This window comes from Chironomus tepperi, unplaced genomic scaffold (assembly GCF_022539635.2).
Source record: "Chironomus tepperi strain 1889 unplaced genomic scaffold, CSIRO-AGI_Ctep_v1 contig_364, whole genome shotgun sequence".
NCBI lineage: Eukaryota > Metazoa > Arthropoda > Insecta > Diptera > Chironomidae > Chironomus > Chironomus tepperi.
The window spans coordinates 1,008,305-1,027,993 of record NW_027226486.1 but is presented as its reverse complement, the minus strand read 5'-3'; the positions used below and the strand labels follow the sequence as shown (position 1 = coordinate 1,027,993).

Genomic DNA, 19,689 nt, shown 5'->3' with positions numbered 1-19,689 from the left:
CCTAGCAAAAATTGATAGTTAGAACATATGTAAAGTATATCAATATGTTACTATGTTAACTCATGCTTAAAAAAAGCCGAGTGAAAGTCATGAAGCTGCAATATTCCTTAACACACCTCATCATTTTCTCTATATTCACTCAATTTCACTTAATTCACTATCTTGTACATGCATCTACACATCTAGTCTATCCCATCTCCCATTTATTTTCATTTATGAACGTCATAGACCTATTTTGTGTATGATACTGAGGAATTACTATGTTTTACATGCAATGTTCACAACTCCTCAAAGTATTAGATATGCTCAACTGTATACGTAACAGACAATAACATGAGATATAAGTATGTATACATGACGATAAGATAATTTTACTCTCAATGATGACACTTGAGTGTTGGTGCTGTATGTATTCACTCATGTTATTATTTACTAAACATACAATTTTCTTGCTTTTATGCTTATATAAAAAAAAGCTGTGCTTATATCACATATGTCTTCTGTTCTGTTCTGTTTGCTACTTTAAGAAAGTAAATATGTAAAAAAATAAGCATGAAATGTGAGACTTTTATGGCAATGAGTGCTTGGTAAAGGCTCTTTGTCATGTAGATTTTTGAGATTGAAATTTCTGACTGCTCTGAATGCTCAGATTTAGTTAAAAGTAAAGATTCTTGATTCCGAGACCGAGACTAACCGAAATTTCCCGGGGATTCTTGGTCTCGGTCTTCGGAAAACTTCGGGAGACTTCGGTAAACTTCGGGAGACTTCGGAAAACCTTACTTAAAAATAATAAAGACGCAGTCAGACTTCCAGATAGACCAGTGATGTCCAAACCATGACACACCTTGGTGGTAAGCCATGATCGAAACAGCACATGGCATGGACAACTCACAGTTTGGCGGTACATGGCTTAGACAACACTGAGACAGGCGAACAAACAATCAGACTAGCAGCATTGGCTCTTGAGAAGAAATGAATATCAATCTAGGAATGTCTTGATCTCGGTGTCGGTTCTGGTAAATGAACGCGAAGAAGGCTCAAGAACTCATTGAGAGTAGCTGGATAGAGTTGATAGAGACAGCATCTGGCATTTGTTATTGGTAATTGGCAGACGGAAACCAGCTTTAAGAGACGTCTAAGGAAGATCATGGATCACAATTGTTCTATACGACCAACAAAGTAAATAAGCAAGTCTTGTTCTCAATCCCAACAGGATCTCAACAATTCATCCAAATCAAAACATCGGAAGTCCATAACAAGCACTCATGTGATCACAAACTTAGACACTGAGTAAACAATCTTATTATTTCATGATTGAATGAGGATGTCAACTTCCTTAAGTCTCAACATATTTCACAATTCCTTTACTTGTCCTTATTTTATTTTAAAGCATTACATTAGAGACTATAAATAAATTCATGCATTACTATGAGCTATGTCTTTATGCACACATCAAACAACTTATCACATGATGTAACGAAACCTAAACAATAGAATATACTCAAACATTTAAAAATCACTTGGATTATTTTAAAGGAGCTTAAAATTCAGTCTTAACGTTCCTTACTGTAAATGACATAATTTTAATTCAATTTAACAACCACATCCAATGAAGAAACGATGGAAAATCATGAGTGCATGAAAATGTGACCAAGAAGAGCTTTAAGACATAAGACAAGATTCACATTAATGTGTATTGAAAGTGACAGTTTTTCAGCAGTTCCCAAAGCAGTTTTCGTTAGTTTTCTACTGGGATGAAGTAAAAAGAATGGAATAAAGAGATGTGAAATATGAGAATGAACTTTACAGCATTCAATAAAACCACTTCTAAGAGAATATATTTCTTTTGTCACTATTTTTCATTGTTTTCATGCTGTATGCTGTAATTTACTTGACTACTGGCAGTGCTTCTGAATCTTTTTCGGTTTATGGCTTACTTTTTAGCTACTTTGAAGGTTACTGAATTACAATGCCACAAGGATTAGGTAAGGTTCATGCAATCCAAGGATAATCTGTAGATATATCCAGCACACGAAGATACTGAGACACTCATGCTTGGGATAATTCATAAATTACGTCAATCATGTGAAACAATTGGCTAAAATCTGGCAACAGGCCGTCGTGACTCTGACTTATGCCGGTTTCGGCTTCAATCCGGCACTATGCCATAGTCATCACAGTCACATCTGCCTTAAATTCGCCAGGAGTTTTGCGTGATTCTGTAGATTCTGTCCGACTGTCAAGCGTGATTAAAGGCAGGTATGACTTTGACGACACTGACACGATGCCTAATTCAAACCAAGTCAGAGTCACTCACGCCTTGAACCGGATTTTTGTTCGATTAACCAATTTGTGCTATTTGGGTACCCATTCCTATACATCACCTAGGCACGTCCCCCCCATCCTCACTTACATATGTTAAATACGTGAATTCCTTGACACGAAATGTGTCTGTCTTTCCTTCCGAATGTCTCAAAATTTAAAAGAAAGCATAACTGGCATGATATAAATCCTATTCATCCCCGATGAACAGCAGCATCTTAAGAATTTCATGCATGAGAACAATGAAAAATGCGAAAAACAATTTAAATTAATTCTCGACATCTCTTTTTGTTCCTTTTTTTTCTCTCACGACAAAATCCTTCAAATTTATATTCAACTTTTGTCATCTCCTTTTTCTGCACCCCAAAAATAATATGCAAAACATAAAGGAAGAAGGTAGGTGATGTAATATAATAATATGATGACGATGATGATACGTGTGTCTCACGGGTGATTATATCAGATGATGTAAAGTGTTTTTCATGTAAACGTGATACACTTTACAATTGTATAACGAGTTAAAATAAAGGGTGTAGGTGAGAACAGAACAGAAGAGAAAGGAGTGAAGTAATGACTTAAGGTGATGGATAAAATACAACTGAATGGATGAGAGATGTAATGAAGTCCCTGGTAATGATGTTGGATGTTTTTTTGGGGATTTTAGGACATAGTTAAGGGCGAGAATTGAACAAGACGTCATGTTTGATCAATAGAACATAAAATCCGGCACCACGCTGACTTAAATCTGGCACGGTGTCTTATTTACACCGAATCCTGCAACAAGACACCAAGATAGAGTCATGACATTATTAGGTAGTGCGGCCATCTGCTGTATTTTTGCTGGGACGCTGCTGTACTTTTCAGCCTTGCTGCTGTGTCCTGACAAAGCCTGAAAGTCCCGATTTTTTCAAAAAGTGTACCGATGTTTTGCAAAAAAGCTCTGGTCACCCTATCCTTAGGTCAACTATTCAGTCGTACAGGACTGCAGCCTTGAACAACCTATCAAGACATCAATAACAAGAAATGCAGACTTGTGGTTCTTTACCGATCATTCTTAAATGCCTCTAAGTCAAAATGCTCTTAATTTAGGCCAAGCAACTGGACATTCTTAGGAATCGAACCTGATATCTCAGAAATGAATACTAAATTCTTTCATCGACAACAGACGTAATTCCTTTGAATTGACGTCTTTCGGCTAAATGTACTTAAATACTGTCTAAATACCTTAAACACTCAACTCCTCAGACACAAAAGCTTCAAACAAAACTCTTAAATTCTGTTAAATCCACTTAAAATTTCTCCAAGGATTATCATTAATGTCAAACTTTTTTTATTCATTTTCGGTAGAGTTTTCAAATAATGAAAGAACTTTTTTTCATATTTGAGTTGACAACGATGATGATGATGATGATGATGATGATGATGATGATGATGATGATAATACAACAGACAGAAGTGCTTGTAATTATTTTATGAGTTTGAATACAAAAGCGGCTTTTCATTCTATTCATTCATTTCAATTTACTTTAGTTCCGATTCAGACTTCTTTCCTTCTGCCTTTCTTATTCTTTTTTTGTGCTTAAAACTACATATTATTATTCTTATCATCATTATTATTATTTTATTACTGTGTATTCATATACAAAGCACATACATGAATGCATGACATATTAAGAGGAAGTTTACAAGATGGAAATGGATATGAAGAATGAGAGTGAAAGAAAATATAATTTATGAATGTAAAATCACAAAAGCTGTAAAGTCTACAGCGAAGCAACATGAATGAATGACAATTTATATCATTCACAAGGGTATACGCGAGGAAGAACAAGAGATGTCAAATTGTTCATCGTTTTTACGAGTAGCAAAAAGTGTGTGTCTCATGCAGACAATTGTACTTTAGTAAAATTTAGAAGATTTTAATTAAAATCAGGTAGATATGAGGATGGTGAGATAAGTGAATTAAGGATGTGATGGTTACCGAACAGCACTGAATAGGACTAAATATCACCGAACAACAACGAACAACATTGTGTCCGCTTTGTTACCAAGTAGAACACCACTGTGTCGTCATGTAGGACACCACTGTGTCATCGTGTAGGATACTATTATGGCGTCGTATTAACGGTAAGACGTAAAGTTGCCCTGATGTGCAACTGACTGATGTACAACTGACTTAGACCCATTTTTACGGTGAAAAGTGCTGTTTGCCAAATTGTGCTGCACGGGGTCGTTTGTAAGTTATGTGGAATTATGGAGAGTAGGTATCATCCTGACATCAATCCTGCTTAAAGATGGTCCTATCTTCATTGCATTGCTACAGACACTTTTATGATTGCAAGGCTTTGTTTAAGTGGAATTTGGGATATCGAGTCATATATACCCAAATCTGCCAAGTGCGAGAGTAATGCATCTGTGGTCGAGTAGTTAAGCAACAGACCGGAAATCTGTTTCATTCTTTAGTGGGTTCGAATCCCTCCAGATACCGATCTTTTCAACCAATTATATTGAGTGCTGTCATTATGACAAGGATTCGCACTATGCTCATGATATTACAAAGGCTTACATCCTTGCTTATTCATTAATAGGACAGATCAGTTGTGATTCATGAACAAGCCTTAATCTGGCATATAGATGTCGACTGTAGCTAACTCAATCGTTGGTTAAAGCAATTCAATTATCAATATTGATTCCGAAGTTTATTACCTGCATATATACGACTACACAATGACAATACTGCACAGCATTGATACACCTAATAATCTAACAACAATATTCATGATTCATAATCCTTCAATCTACCCAGCCTGACTCTATTGCCATCACTAAAAAATCCTTTTTAAACAAACCCATCCCTTGATCAACATGAAACGTGTCGAACGATAACGTTTGACGGTAATGAATGACTTTGTGTGCTCTGTTAACATTCAATTAAATATTTAATCTCCATGAAGATACAAAATACATTGATAGCGCTTATTCCTTTACTTTATTTACATTCATCCTTTTTTAAAGTTTTCTTTTGTTTCCACTGAAAAATTCATTTAAAGCTTTATAGATGACAAGAGAAGTTTGAGATAGGGATTTTCGGTAAAAGATTTTATTCTGAAGTGTCTACTAAGCTTATCAGTACACTCTTGATTGTTTTCTGTCTATTTTAATATTTTTTAAGTGTTTTTTTTGGGTTCATTCAGATTAAATCTACAGAAGAGATGAATTTGAGTATGAATTGTTGAGGGAATTCATCTGGAAAGTTTCATAAACAGCTTTTATAGTCTTATTGTAGGAGAAAATGTTTAAATTCATCAATTTTAAGTGTGCATCTCATAGCTTGATATTTTTGTGAAGCTTGCTTGGCTTTTTTGTCAATTTTGAATCCAAAAGTATCAAAAATGTACATTTTTTAGGGTTCCTGCTTCACATCAATCCAAATTCTGAAAAGTCTACCTAAATTCCCAAAAGGATCTCATACTGCAGTGCTCACATAAAATTTTCATTTGCATATTTTACTCTTAATAGCTATAAAAATCACTGATGCAAAAACAGAATAAATCTTCAAAAAATTGAAGACACAAATCCATTAACGTGAATATAAAAATGCTGAAATGAAAATCACGATATTTTGTTTTTGCCAAAAGATTAAGCATTAAAATGATAATTGAGAAGCATAAAGGTGAACATAACAGTGAGCATAAAGCAAAGGATTATTCATGAATGATGTCGTTATTATTATGCATTTGAGTATATGCCGATGTCAATTAATGATGCATTTGTGGTTTTACAGTTTGGTTTGTTGAGTGGTGCTGTTTATGTTGTGGGGAGAGTCATGCTCCTGACTCTTCAGAGCTTTACAACATAGATTGTAGGGAATTGCTATGGGAACGTTCGGAAATTACGTATTCCTTGCTTCTGGAACGCAATAAAACCATGTACCAGAATTTGTACTCGGTAACAAACTTATAGCTCCCAACCCTTGTCCCTAAGTGTTATGTAATGCCTGAATGTTCCCAATGTTGCTTAGTTGATGACAAAATGGTGCGATTCGCCATATGTGTGTGCTCAAGAACAATACCCTGACCATTTATTCATCTAAATGCTACTCATCATCCTAACAACCCGCCATAAAACATGTCACATCAATACCCAACAACTCCTATAAGCTCAAAAGCATATTTATCTCAAACAATAAAAGAGGAGAAAAAAATATGAAAAGCAAGAACACAAAAAAGAATCTCATTTAATATTTATTTTTATTTTTAATAACCATGCAATTCTCATTAAGCCATTGCACACATACTTTTGTACACAGAGCTTTTCTATCGCTGCTAATGCTTCTGTTGAGTCATAAAAATAATCTCATTTTTAGCTTTTTTTTCTTTTTTTTATACAAAACAAATTCCTTAAACACAAAAAAAAGTACGAGACGAAATGAAAGAAAATTCAACGACATGACCCCGATTACAAAATGCTCCATTTGAAAATCATAATGTGCACTTGATCCTTGTTAATGCTTTCAAATAGTTTTTTTTTTCTATGCTTTCATTGTATTTGTATACTTAGCTTGCTTCCTTGCTATGTGTTTGCATTATGTTATCGACATGTTTATTGGTTTCATTAAATTTTATTTTCGCTTCTTTATTTTTCGCTTATGTTGGAATGAATTGAATAAAACAAAGAAAGAAGGAACAAGTTTGATATGTCTGATGTCGGATATGGCGAGGAAGTTGTTTTTAACGGTCAAAGTTATGATTTGATTGGATTTAGTTGAATTAAGACTAGATTTATTAATGTTTGTCGAGGTAGACACAAGAGGTCATGTGACTACTATGTGAGCAACGATGCAAAAGTGCTGGGAATTGAAAACTGGCAGGAGTTAGCTGTTAAACGTCGGTAAAATGTGGCAATGGGCCCTTGCCCGCCTCCGCGAAGTATGCCAACTAAGTATTTGATGTCAAAATATCCAAATCCTGAAAGATCAATCTTTCAATCAAGAATACCAATCCTTAATTTCAGCTACTCAATTTTAGGGTTTCCGGAAGTCTCAATTTTGAAGCCGATATCAACACTAATTTCGAGATTGAGACTAAGAAGTCCTGTTTTTAGTCTAGAGAACCCTTACTCAAAACTATGTCTACAAAATTTTACTAAAACGGGCTCGGTCGCAAGACTTGATACCTGCGTTTAGATGCGCAAGCCTGGAGTTTTCGGTTGCACTTCATAGTTTGTCCAAGGCTGCAAAGCCTGCATTTATGGTATGCAGGCCTTCAAATTTACACGAACACTACTCAAATTTTTAAGAATGTGTCAATTTTGATTGAAATTTCTGACTAACAGAGGAGCAAATAAGAAGGAACCGAACCTAAGAATCTAAGAACAAAGATGTACAAAACCCTGTAGCGTCCATATAAATTGATGGCGTACCTGCTACGGCTAGTAGTTATTTCAAGCGCGAGTAGTTCAAATAGTCTAGATTAAGTGCAAGAAGCCTATGATCTATGTCCATGAAAGACAACATGAAGCATTTGGGAAGCACATCAACTCAAAAACTCAGCTAACCAAAAAAATCATTCTATGCCATAATGTTTTATTTTCTTTAATAAAACAGACGAAAAGTAAAACATTGTAGAGCCTTTAGCACAAATGTGCATCATGAAAAGGAGCAATTTGTAAAAATGTGCATAAGAAAAATTTTTCCTTCTACATTCATGATCGGATTAATTTAATGAGATTCTCAATGCTTATATTCATAACGATCTTATGTATGCAGCTTTACTTCAAACGAAACATAAAATTTTCCTTCATTTGCTTTTAAGAAGTTATTAAGATGATGAAAAGGAACAAGTTTTTGCCTCAAGTTAGCAATATTATATCTTATATCCTTTGATGCATTCATGAAAATAATATGCAAGTATATTTTTTGGGAATAACATACATAGAAGATGCTAATGGACATAAGGAAATGCATTTACGTAAGCTTTTAAGGATATTTATATAAAATTTTCATAATGGTCCTATAACAATTATCTTAGAAGGAAATTTCTTATATCCATCTCAATGTTATAACGACCTTTAAATCCCTTCAAACGACCGCAATTTTATACTCAAAATTATCATTCAGTAATTCCTCCTTTTTTCATCCATAAAGATTGTAATGGCACATTCTAAGAATAAAAGAGAAGGAAAATCACTTAAATAATGTTCCATCGTCATCATAATGATAGTCACTGTCATGAAATGGATGAAAAAAGTGTCATGAAATGGATGTAAGATGGGATAAGCAAAGCGACTTCACGAGCTATTCAAAATGATGTTTGATAGAATCGAGAATAATGTGCAAACATTTTCATAACAATTTTATGCTCATGAGAATAATTTTTTTTTGAGGATTTTTTTACAGCTCAATGGTATGGAATAAGTCATGGGGATGGCATGTGCAAGTCATTTGAATGTGTGCAATGTTCTGGATGTTTTAATTGGTTTTTAGGAGTTTTAGTTGTGACTTATTTTGGGAAATTCTACATACAAGTCATTAGATCTAAGTTTGGTTTAAGAACCAAGCTGCCCCAATGGGCAAAGAGCTGCTTTTAGGTACTGTAGTGGCTTTCCGTACTATTAAAGCTTGCTCTTTGCCCGTTATGGTTTGTAAATTATTTATCGAACTATGCAATCTTAATTGGGCTTGGAATTGAATCTAGAGCCTTTAAATCTTAATATACATGAATAGCACAACGTGTATGCTAGGTTGCAGTTCCACTAAGTCGCTGTATCAATGAAAAAACGCAATGTTGTCCCAATGCCACCATAAAAGCTCATTAATACCCATAATTATTGTAAAAATGCAGTTTGTCCTATAGTGTCACTCTAAACAGCTACTTAATCATTCTCAAGAGACACAACATTGTCTTTAAGACACATACTACACGTTAAGACACGTACTACATTGACGTCAAAAGTTCAATATATCGTTAAGGTGCCCAAACCTTGAGTGGACAACTTGACATAATGTGTAATTAATAACTAGTTCTAAGGTCTACTAAGAATACCGAGGTATTTGGCAGTATTTTTATGGATACCGCAGTACTCCCGCGGAGTTTCTCAGCCTAGTCTTAAATTCACCGAAATATACCGACTGAGATTTGACATTCATAACAAACACCTGAATAATCAAGCCTTATAACAAAGTAGCTATTTTTTTTTCAACGGATGTAACAAAATCGTGTTGAAACCACGTCTACATGCACACCATTTATGTAATTTAACCTCATCATATTGCAAGCAAAAAAAGAAATGAAACAATCGTATTTGATAAGTATTACTTTATTCCCTGAGATCATTCAACTGAAAATATAGAAAATGATATATAATAATACAAGTTGAGTTGAGCTTTATCGCTCTCTTGTGTATCACAAGATTATTCTGAGAATTCAATGAACAAAAAAAAGTTCTTTTACATCATAACAATTTCATCACTATAGCAATCACATTGAGTGATTGTGATGAAACGAAGGAGTGGATAAATATTTGAATCAATAGCATGGAATGACGTTTGATTGAACATGAAATATGTTTACAGCTTCTTTATACTTTATACTTTTTTCAATTTCAACTCATTCTATTTAATTTTTTATGTTTTTTTGTGGTCGGAACATGTTAACAGCTAGCGTACTTCTCGTTTTATTAATCATTGAAGTATGCACGTAAACATTTAGTGGCACAGAGATGCTTGCGAACATGTTGATGTTTTGATACTTAGTTGTTTACTGTAAGTACTTTTTATACAATATAAGAACTATGTTACTAATGTACTTAATGCTACAGGTTGACTCATGTATTTACATTTAAGCTTTCGATGTTGTAATAGATAGTTCTAGTATAAAAAGTATGATTTAAGTTTACTGTTCAAATGGAACATGGAATGGTATGTGATATCTAGATGGGGAATGAAAAGTTATTTGAATATTGGAGAATTTTCCTGAGAAAATCAAGATAAAGTTTTTGCTGAATATGCTTTATGAGGGAATTTGATAGAGTTTGCTGGTGATTTTTCCAATAATTTAACTGTATGCTGCGTCAAATTTGATATTTCACGGTAAAATTTAGCTGAAAATTGTCGTCATGCTGATGTCTGTGCATTTTCACATATTTTCACCAAAGCTGCAACATACTGGGATCCATATTGAGCTCTAAAGCTCATTAATAAGCAATTTAGTTCATTATTAAACTGTTTGGTCTGCTGAGCCGATTCTTTACGAATAGATAATTAATTAGCCAAATAGCACTACCAGGAATTCGTTTGCCCGTCAGTTTCCAGAAAGCAGGTAGTCGTGTTTAGCCAAGCACTGAAGAATAACCATTTCAAACTAGAGAACCTCGTCCTGAATTCTATGTAATAATATAGATTCTTGAAATGGTATCAATATCGATGGATTGGCTCCATCTCAATTTACCAGATAAAGGTGTTGATCTTAGTGCTCCCAAATACTTGGATCTTCTCCCCAATTCTGTACAAATCTTGAAAACCTAAACAATCGACATTCTTAATCCGCAAACAATCTCTCCCCTTAATGATATCTAAATGCCAGGGTTCATCCAAAACTGCAAGCTTGTAGTCAAAAAACCTAGGCCTGCAGTCTTAGACGATTCACAGGTAGGGTGATTCATGGCTAATAATTGTGTGGCGAGGGTGTGTCAGACCTCTGCACTCATTAGACCTACAGTTTATAGTGGGATCAGACAAACTATAAGATGCACATTAATGATGTATCTGCATGCGCATCTTGCCCAAACCCTACAAAATACACAATACCTTTAAAAATATTCCTTTAAATTTGCGCATTTCCCTTCATTTTCCCAACCAACTTTTACAAACAGTCAACATATTCCCAGTAATACTCCATAATGGTGTAAACAAGAATCGAAAAAGATGAAAAATCAACAAGTATCCAAAGTTATTGACTGAAAATACTTCAAGCAATAACAGGAAGTGTTTATTCAATAAATGATCAATCATATGGAAGTGAAATTTCCCCGTGGTTTTGCTCTTCTGGGAAGTGTAAGTGAGATTGAGTGAATTCTGGATTATTTCGAAATTTGACCTTATTCTGGATTTAATGGATGTGACCTCGCTTCGACAGATCAATACATGGCCTCCCACAGGAGTCGCCTGAAGCTAACTTTAAGGCTGTCTTCCAATTTCCCTTGGCATCGCCAATGCTAAAAATAGAGATCGACAGCTTGACTGTGAACCTCAACGACCATCAAAAAGCCAAACAATCCCACAATCAAGTAGCAAGTAGAAGTAAACTTCATCATCTCATAATTCAATTAAACCAATCGTCCGAAGAATTTTCAATGAGTTAATTTTAAAATAACGCAATATCTGCCATAACTTCCTTATCAGCACTCTTACTCCAAGACACGTTCAATCAATTTAAAGAAAAAAATGAAAGGAACGAAAGACGAAGAAATGACACAAGAGAAGAGAAAATTGTTGCACGAAGAATTCTTAAATCATGTATCCAACATTGCAATTATAAGACAGAAAAAAAAAGTAAGCAGAGAAAATGACATCGAATTGAATCGACATTCACATTACATTGAGCTACTTCCCCAATCATTCTGGCAATATGGAATGAAAAACATACTACATCGTCCAATTAAAGATTCTTCATGTTCTCGTTTCACAGTGTCTTTCATTTCCTCATTTTTCATTGTCCCATCTTCTCATTATGCCATGTCTTGTGCTGTGTACAATGTTGCACTATGATTATTATCGGTTATTGAAAATGTTTCTCGTGATAGAAATGTGATTGTGGTGACATTTTTTGTTATGTTTTTATTTCTGGTTCTGGTTCTTGTGTTTCATTGACCGTCGAGATAATAAGCTGGGGACAGTGTTGCTGGTCTTAGATGGTTGAATTGAATGAACTGACTTATGTTATGTGTGTTCAGGTAGTGAATAGCTCAAATAACATTTTTGGAAGGGTATCGTCGTTGATAAGACGAAAAATCTGGCACCAAGCTATCATGAGTCTAGACTAAGGCCGGATTGAACTGAATCTAGGATCAAGACAGAGTCATATGGAATTGAGGCTGGATTGTTCGACCTTTTCTATGCATAATTAAAAATTGTTGAAAAAAAAGAAGTTCATCCAATGATTCGTCCCAAGCGGGAATCGAACCAAGCACCTCTCGATTGCCGGTCTATGTCTTTTCTATGTAGTTTGATTTCCAGGGTTTAGATCAAGATTCTATGACATTTGAGAAGAATTTGAAACAGCTGTGGGCAATCTAATTTGTGACATGACACACCTTGATGATAATCCATGATCGAAACAGATTGGCAAATTTGCACAAAGTGGCCATCACTGAATTAAAAAGTACTACGTGTCCTAGGCATGTACATAAATCATTTGAGGGTTATAGCTTTTTTTGTGCAGTTTAGGAATCCACGAGAACATTTTTTATCGGTTTTTTTTGCAAAACTATTTAAAATATTTTTATAGATATCCAATTTTGGGCAATTTTTCAGTTGTTATACAAAATAGTGCAAAATTTGTGACATTCATGCTTTATAGCTTTAATGACAATTTTAAGTGAATTTATGCTAGAAATCCTATTAAATCTCCATACTAAAAAGAGTTCATCAACAACGAATTTAATGTCATGTTATTAAATCCTTTTCTAAATTTTTATTTTAATGTCTGTTTTAGGCTATTCCTTATTTCATTGAATAATGAAACTTCTTGTGTTTTATTACGATTTGAGGATCTCATAAAATTGCTTTTTAAACGCCTTTTGAATAAAATTGCAGCTTAATGAGACACTTTTTCGTCTGTCAGTCGATACCGTTAAAAATTCATTAATAAGGCATTGCACAGAGCCCAAGAACTCATATGTAGAGAATGTTTGGATATTGGTAGCCAGCGATATAGCCAACTGGAGTCATGTTAAGGTATTTCAGCTGACAAGATTGGAATATTTTTTGCTCCATCCATCAAATGAGGACAGAGATCTGCCACGGATCTTCTCTAAGTTCACAAAATTGCTTATATTGATCAATCCACTCCAAAAGCTCCTACCACTATGAGATTCACCAAATGAATGTTCTCGTGAGCATGTCTCATATTCTGTGAGTATCCAATGGACAAAAATTAGTTAGAACTAGTTGTTAACCAAACATTAAATTGGCATTAACTGGTTATAACTTATTTTTGTCCACTCGAAAGATCTTATCCTGCTAGGGCAAGTCGAACGATTATTGGCAACTTCTACATCGTGTGTCGGATCATTTGTAAAGAATATTATTTGAACATAAGTTCCACTTTGGAGCATAGTTACAGCAAGTAAATAAGCATGTAAACACAGACTGCGCTTAAGTCACTGAACAAGAACAAGTATCTACTTTTCCAATTTTATTTATAATTTTAAACCTTTATTTGCTATAACTTCCAGCACAACATCCTAATCATTGAATACAGCATGTAAAAGGAACAACAAGATCCAAAATATGGAATTAACTTTAATTTGTTATTTTCACGGTAGTGAACATGAAAGAAGCTTCATATTCTCATAGAAAAATAATAAAAAAAAGTCTTCATTCTATAAATTAAATTTGAATACTGAAAAAAATAGGGAAATAAGTGAGTTCCTTTAACCGACTTCACATAATAAAATCGCAAAATGAAATTATATAAAGCAATTTATTATTTTTCCGCTCGCATTCACACAAAAATAACAGAGCAGAGGAACAAGATGAAGTGAGAAGCTAAAATTGAATGAACGATATACAAACATAATACAACAAGTAGAAGATATAAACAGACATGGAGGGATATTAACAAGCAAGCAAATAAAAAATGAATAAAGATGATTATAAGTTTAAATCTTTTATGTCTTTTTACTTCCACAAAATCTCTTTTCTTTTTTTTGTGAATGGAAAATTATTTTTAGTTGTAGTCGCTTTTGTACGGCGGCTGGCGGTTGCTAAATGAAAAAGAAATTTCAAATATAAAAAGTGATGAAATTTAATTTTCATTCATAAAAGAATATCCAACAGATTATAGAGAAAATTAAAGTGATTTATTTTAATGAATTTATGATGGAGTGTATGGCTCGTGCTGTATTATTGAATTACATAGAGAAAAGGGGTTTTGTGTAGAAATGTTAGGATGTTGCTGGAATTTTAGGGAAATCAAAATCTTCGTGTAGTATCCACATGACTCGCTCTTTCCATTTGGTAGCACATATGAGCTTAAATGTGTCTGCTAAGACTGTCGCCATCAAATGACAAAAAGTCAGCAAGACCTGGTCAAAACGTCATAATGCATCCATTTGCAAATATCAGGATAGAGATTGAGTTTATGGTCGTGCAATTTCAGATCCTATCCACTTATGACCTAAACACATCTTGAGGCTTCTCGAAACAGGATCGAGATTGAATCAGGACTGATTTTCTGATAGTCTGCATGGTCATAAGCGACACAAATGGCGAAGTCTCCGCTGTGACTCCTTTAAAACTCTTTAATGAGTGCTTTATTAACGCTAAATGTTCTCTGTTTCCATTGGGTCGTCATATAGTTTACGTGTGTCATGACTGAGGCATGTTCAGTCAATCTTATGAATGAAAGGTCATGTCACTTATGAGGTATCATTTAGAATCTTTAATAAGAACTTGTAGTCAAGCAGCTGTTTTTGAAGCTTCAAATTCTTTAAGTTTCCCTTAAAATTCTAGATTTTGCCCAAAATCCGCGTTTAAAATACAGAAATTGCAATCCTGCCGTGTTGCATCTAGATTCTTGCAGTTATGTCTTAACGGTATATCATGGTCTTTCAACAGAAGTGCAGAATTAATGGAGGATTCACTGTCAATCTCAAAAATGCGTCTTATTCCTCAACACAAATTTAATCTCAATCCAAAATCACATTTTTATTAACATTTACCGGCTCATCTCAAGATGAATCTCAATTCTTAAAGGCAAACGCCAACAAAATAAAGAAGAACGAACAGATTCAGAATACACAAAAATAAAAAAGAAGGAAAAAGGAAAGAAGAAAACAATTGAAATGTCATTTTCAATAACGATACATCTCTATTGCTCCAACGATTCTGTGCTTTATTGCTATGCTCCTCCATCCTGTACATGGAGTGGAAGTACGTCTTGCTTGAAAATTGGTTTCATTCAATCGCTTCCGAACAATTCTTTCAATTCACAATTTTTGAAATTGAACTAAAAATTGAAGATTTTTCCAACTTCCCTCAATGTTGTTCCTTCCAATCTCTTTTTTTCCGCTATTTTGGCATGCAATATTTTTTTTCATCCTTCTCCGTCCGTAACACTCTCTTCAAAAAAAACCCCCATCCATTGTGGGCACCATTACGACAGACAGCAGTCATGGAAAGTGTGAGGACGAAGCAGCACAAGCATAAAAAAAAGAATGTTTTTGGAGCCAATTTTAAATGCATTTTTAGATTTTTTTTTCATGCTTGTAAAAAGCTCAGCTAAAATTTATTTATGCACTTTTATGTATGCACACACATTGGCATGGAATTTGAGTATGGAAAAAAAGATGGGCGAGTGGATGGGGCAGGGGTGGGGAGCCTGTGTGTTGCGGGACATGCATTTGGAGATGTCATTAATTGTATGCTGTGTGTGGTTTCGGTTGAGGCATAGCAACAAGGTGTGCCATCACAAATGTCACACACGTCACACATGTCGCTCATGTCACATATGTCACACATGTCACTCTTGTCACACATGTCTCTCATGTCACAAAGTGACACTCATGTGGTATAGAACATCTTTCTTGTAAGTCTGGACCAAAACCGCACACAGCATACGATTCATGACATTTTCAACATTTTGTGTGCCACAGCACACAGCTTACCCACCACTGCACCAGCACATGAAGACGAGTGAGGAGTGGGACAGTGGGAATGTGAAATGTTTCATTCTTTAAAAAATAGCACTAACTGGCTCCATAGATAGACAAATGGCGCCAATTACGACACAAAAGCAGCAGATTTTTTTTTTACAAGCAGAAGAAGAATCAACTGGAGAATTGTTGTGAATATGGAAGGAAATGAGCAAAAAGATAAGGCAAATTTTTTTGTGTTGTGTAAGCGACTAGGGATGGTACAGGAATGTTTAGGGGAGGGAATATAATGTTGCTGAATTTATGGCAAATTTACAGTTTAATGAGCGTAACAACTTACATTTATAGCTGATAATGTCACTAATTTTGCTGTTGCTTCCAAACAATCAAATTGAAAATTCAATAAATCAAATATTCAGGTAGATGTGTGTATGTCATGCTGATATCACATATGAAATGGTTCAATCTATGTTATTCTATTAATTCAGCAAACAAAAAAAAATTTATTTCCGCCCATTGTTGGATTGAAATCCATATCAATTCAACCCCTGCTGTCCTGCCATGTAGACAGACATTTACCTTTTTAATGTATTACGTAGATTTTTTTTGTGATTTAGCAGATTTTTATGGGTGATTTGAGTAGATTTTGGTGGAAGATCATTTTGTCATGGTGTGGAATATTTGTAGGAACTATACCCTCTCTCTGCTCAATCTGGAAAGTATCATCAGACCAACGTGATTTAGGACTGGATCTAGAACCGGCGAAGCTGTAGACTGAGTCACAAGATTGCGTGGCTCAATGCTGGATCTACAAGCAGTGTGATTTAGGACTGGATCATGAATCTGGATTCTTTGCATTTAGTACGCCATGTGCCTTAAGGGTCAAGTTGGAAACTCAACAGCTGTTCTGAACAGCAGAGTGAACTGAAAGCACGCGAGAATGTCTAACTAGTACATGCCAATTCTGCACGCAGCATGACCCAAGGCATATCAATGCAACGTACCTAGCCACAATTCGTGTGTTGCGAATCAAACAAACCGTGTTCATCTGACTAGGAACAACGAAAAATCACTTAAACTCAACCTGATTTTCCCTGGGATCGAATCCGGGATTTTTGAGTCGAGCCCGACTTTTTAACCAACTTGACCATTGCCGCTTTTACACTGTTTAATAGTAATGCATAAGATCTGTCTGAATATGTCCTATTCAGAGTCTTAGTATAGACAAACGTGCAATATACGTCAACAGTAACCGTAAAATCCTATTTCCTTACTTGGTTTGGAAGAAAACAGCTAGCCTAATCCATAACAGGCATAGAGCATGCTTTCACGGTACAAAAATACCCCTACGGTCCCTAAAAGCGGTTTTCTTGTCTGCTGATGAAATTTCCTGAATTCTAGTTATTCAGACACTGAGTTTTCGACTACTAATAATTCGTTAAAGGCTTCTTGCTTATATTCTTTGACACAACCCTGCTTTAAGGTAGCATTTACCAATTTTGGCAGCTTTATATTGTCCTAAATACTTCAAATTAAAATATCCCATCCCAAAAACCCTTCAAAAATGCGCTAAAAAAGAGCCAGTCCTCTGCACATCAACAAATCACTTCAATCTATTTCCTTCCCCAAAAAACGACAGCATTACGAGAAAAAAATATATATGGAACAAAACAACAGAACAAAAAAAAAATCGAGAGTGCTAGAAAGGAACAAAATGAAAAAAAAAGAGAAATCAGGTGCAGCAGGCAGACATTTTGATTTAAGAGCCCTCAATTTCATAGATGTTAAATGGTACATTCATTGTGTCATGTAAACTCGTAAAACAAACATTTCCCACTTCGTTTGTGTTCCTTTCCTGACTATGTGAGTATGTTTATTGCAGTGATATATAATATCATCCTATCTGTGCATCTCTATGTATGTATACTGTAAAATTTTTGTTGAGGGAATATATTTTTGTTGTGAGGAAATAACAAGGAAGTGAATGGAGGAAGGATGGAGAAAGACACACAAGCATCCAGTGCCTTTTCACTTTCTCTCCATCTACATCCTCCCTTATGTCTCTCTCACTTCTATGCTCACCACCAGAACAACAAAATGAATTGTTTATCTTTTCTACAAAGCATTATTGCCAGTTTTTTTTCACTCACTCACTCACTAGCTCTCTGTTCCTTGCCTTTTATGACGCTTTAAAAAACCATGAAAATTTATTAGTGTCGAAATAACATGAAAGAATAATGCACATATGAGAGCTCCTGACTGTCTTTTTACTGCAAATAAGAAGAAAGGAAAAATTTATTTATGAATGAAGCATTATCACATTGTGATGTGCCATTGCAGCCATTACCATTGCATAAGGTTATACTATGTTACTTTTAGAATATAATAAAATTAAGGTGTTGTATAGTTTTTGAGTATGGTCAGGTAGAAAATGATGATTTTTAAGGGGATATAGTCAATATAGTCGATTTAGTATCGAGGATGTCCAGAGGCTTCATTAGAGTTCGATTGCTAAGACGAAAGGGAATGCTGACCCTAAAAATTCACACACTTAGTGATCCTAAGGGGTGATCCTTGGGAGGTCTGTACGACCAGCGAAGTAAATAAGTAAGCAGTGATCCTAGTGATACAATATTATCGGAAAGACACCAATTAAAGAACTCCAAAAGAACGGAAGGGCTTGATTCCCAAACTCTTCTCCATCTGAGGACATCACTGCTCTGAGCAGAACACCATGTACAAATGTCTGCACTGAATTTCGGTCGCCAAAATATAAGGATTCTTAATAAACTCCAAATAGTGGAATACAGACATCAATGGAGTTCAGTGAAGGAGCCTTTTTGGATATTTGGGATCTGTATTCCCAAATTGCTGTCAACTACTAACTGGAGTACCGCTTTTAATCCATTATTGACAGCAAAATGTCAAAATTGCATGAAGATATACTGTTGCTTGTCTCCTACCACCGTTCCAACTCTTTATAGTTTATTTTGACAGCACAAAATTAGATTTCCCATTGAGCATCATATGAGTAAAACGGTTCATAAATGTACCACGCGGAAGTCACACACGGGGAGACATGACCAAAAATCCGACCATGATTCTAGTCTGGAGCTAGAGACACACTAGCCTAGGGTTAGTGACACACTTGTCCGGAACTAGAGACACATTAGCTTGGTGCTAAAGACACAGTAGCCTTGGATCAGACTGTCGGTCATTTCTACGATCTGTCTTTTCCGGAACGCATCCCCACCACTAGTACAACCAAATGGTAACACAACATATAAGAAAACATATCTGCTGTTCACTTCTAACACACCACATGAGCAACACAACAACAACAAAAAACAGAAATACAGATTTTAAATAAAATATAAAAGTACATTTTATGGTAATTCGTAAATGTCTCGTGTACAATTTGTAAAATTTTTCATTTGTAAAACAGCATCAAGGAACAAAAAAAAAAAAACAGGGAGGATAAGTTAATAGGGA

General features: G+C 35.0%; 1 protein-coding gene across 1 annotated transcript in view; it reads right to left on the bottom strand.

Moving 5' to 3' along the window:
• LOC139095410 (serine-rich adhesin for platelets-like) overlaps positions 1-19,689 on the bottom strand; it is a 127,997-nt gene that overhangs the window by 11,953 nt on the left and 96,355 nt on the right. The gene's annotated exons all lie outside the window — the stretch shown is intronic.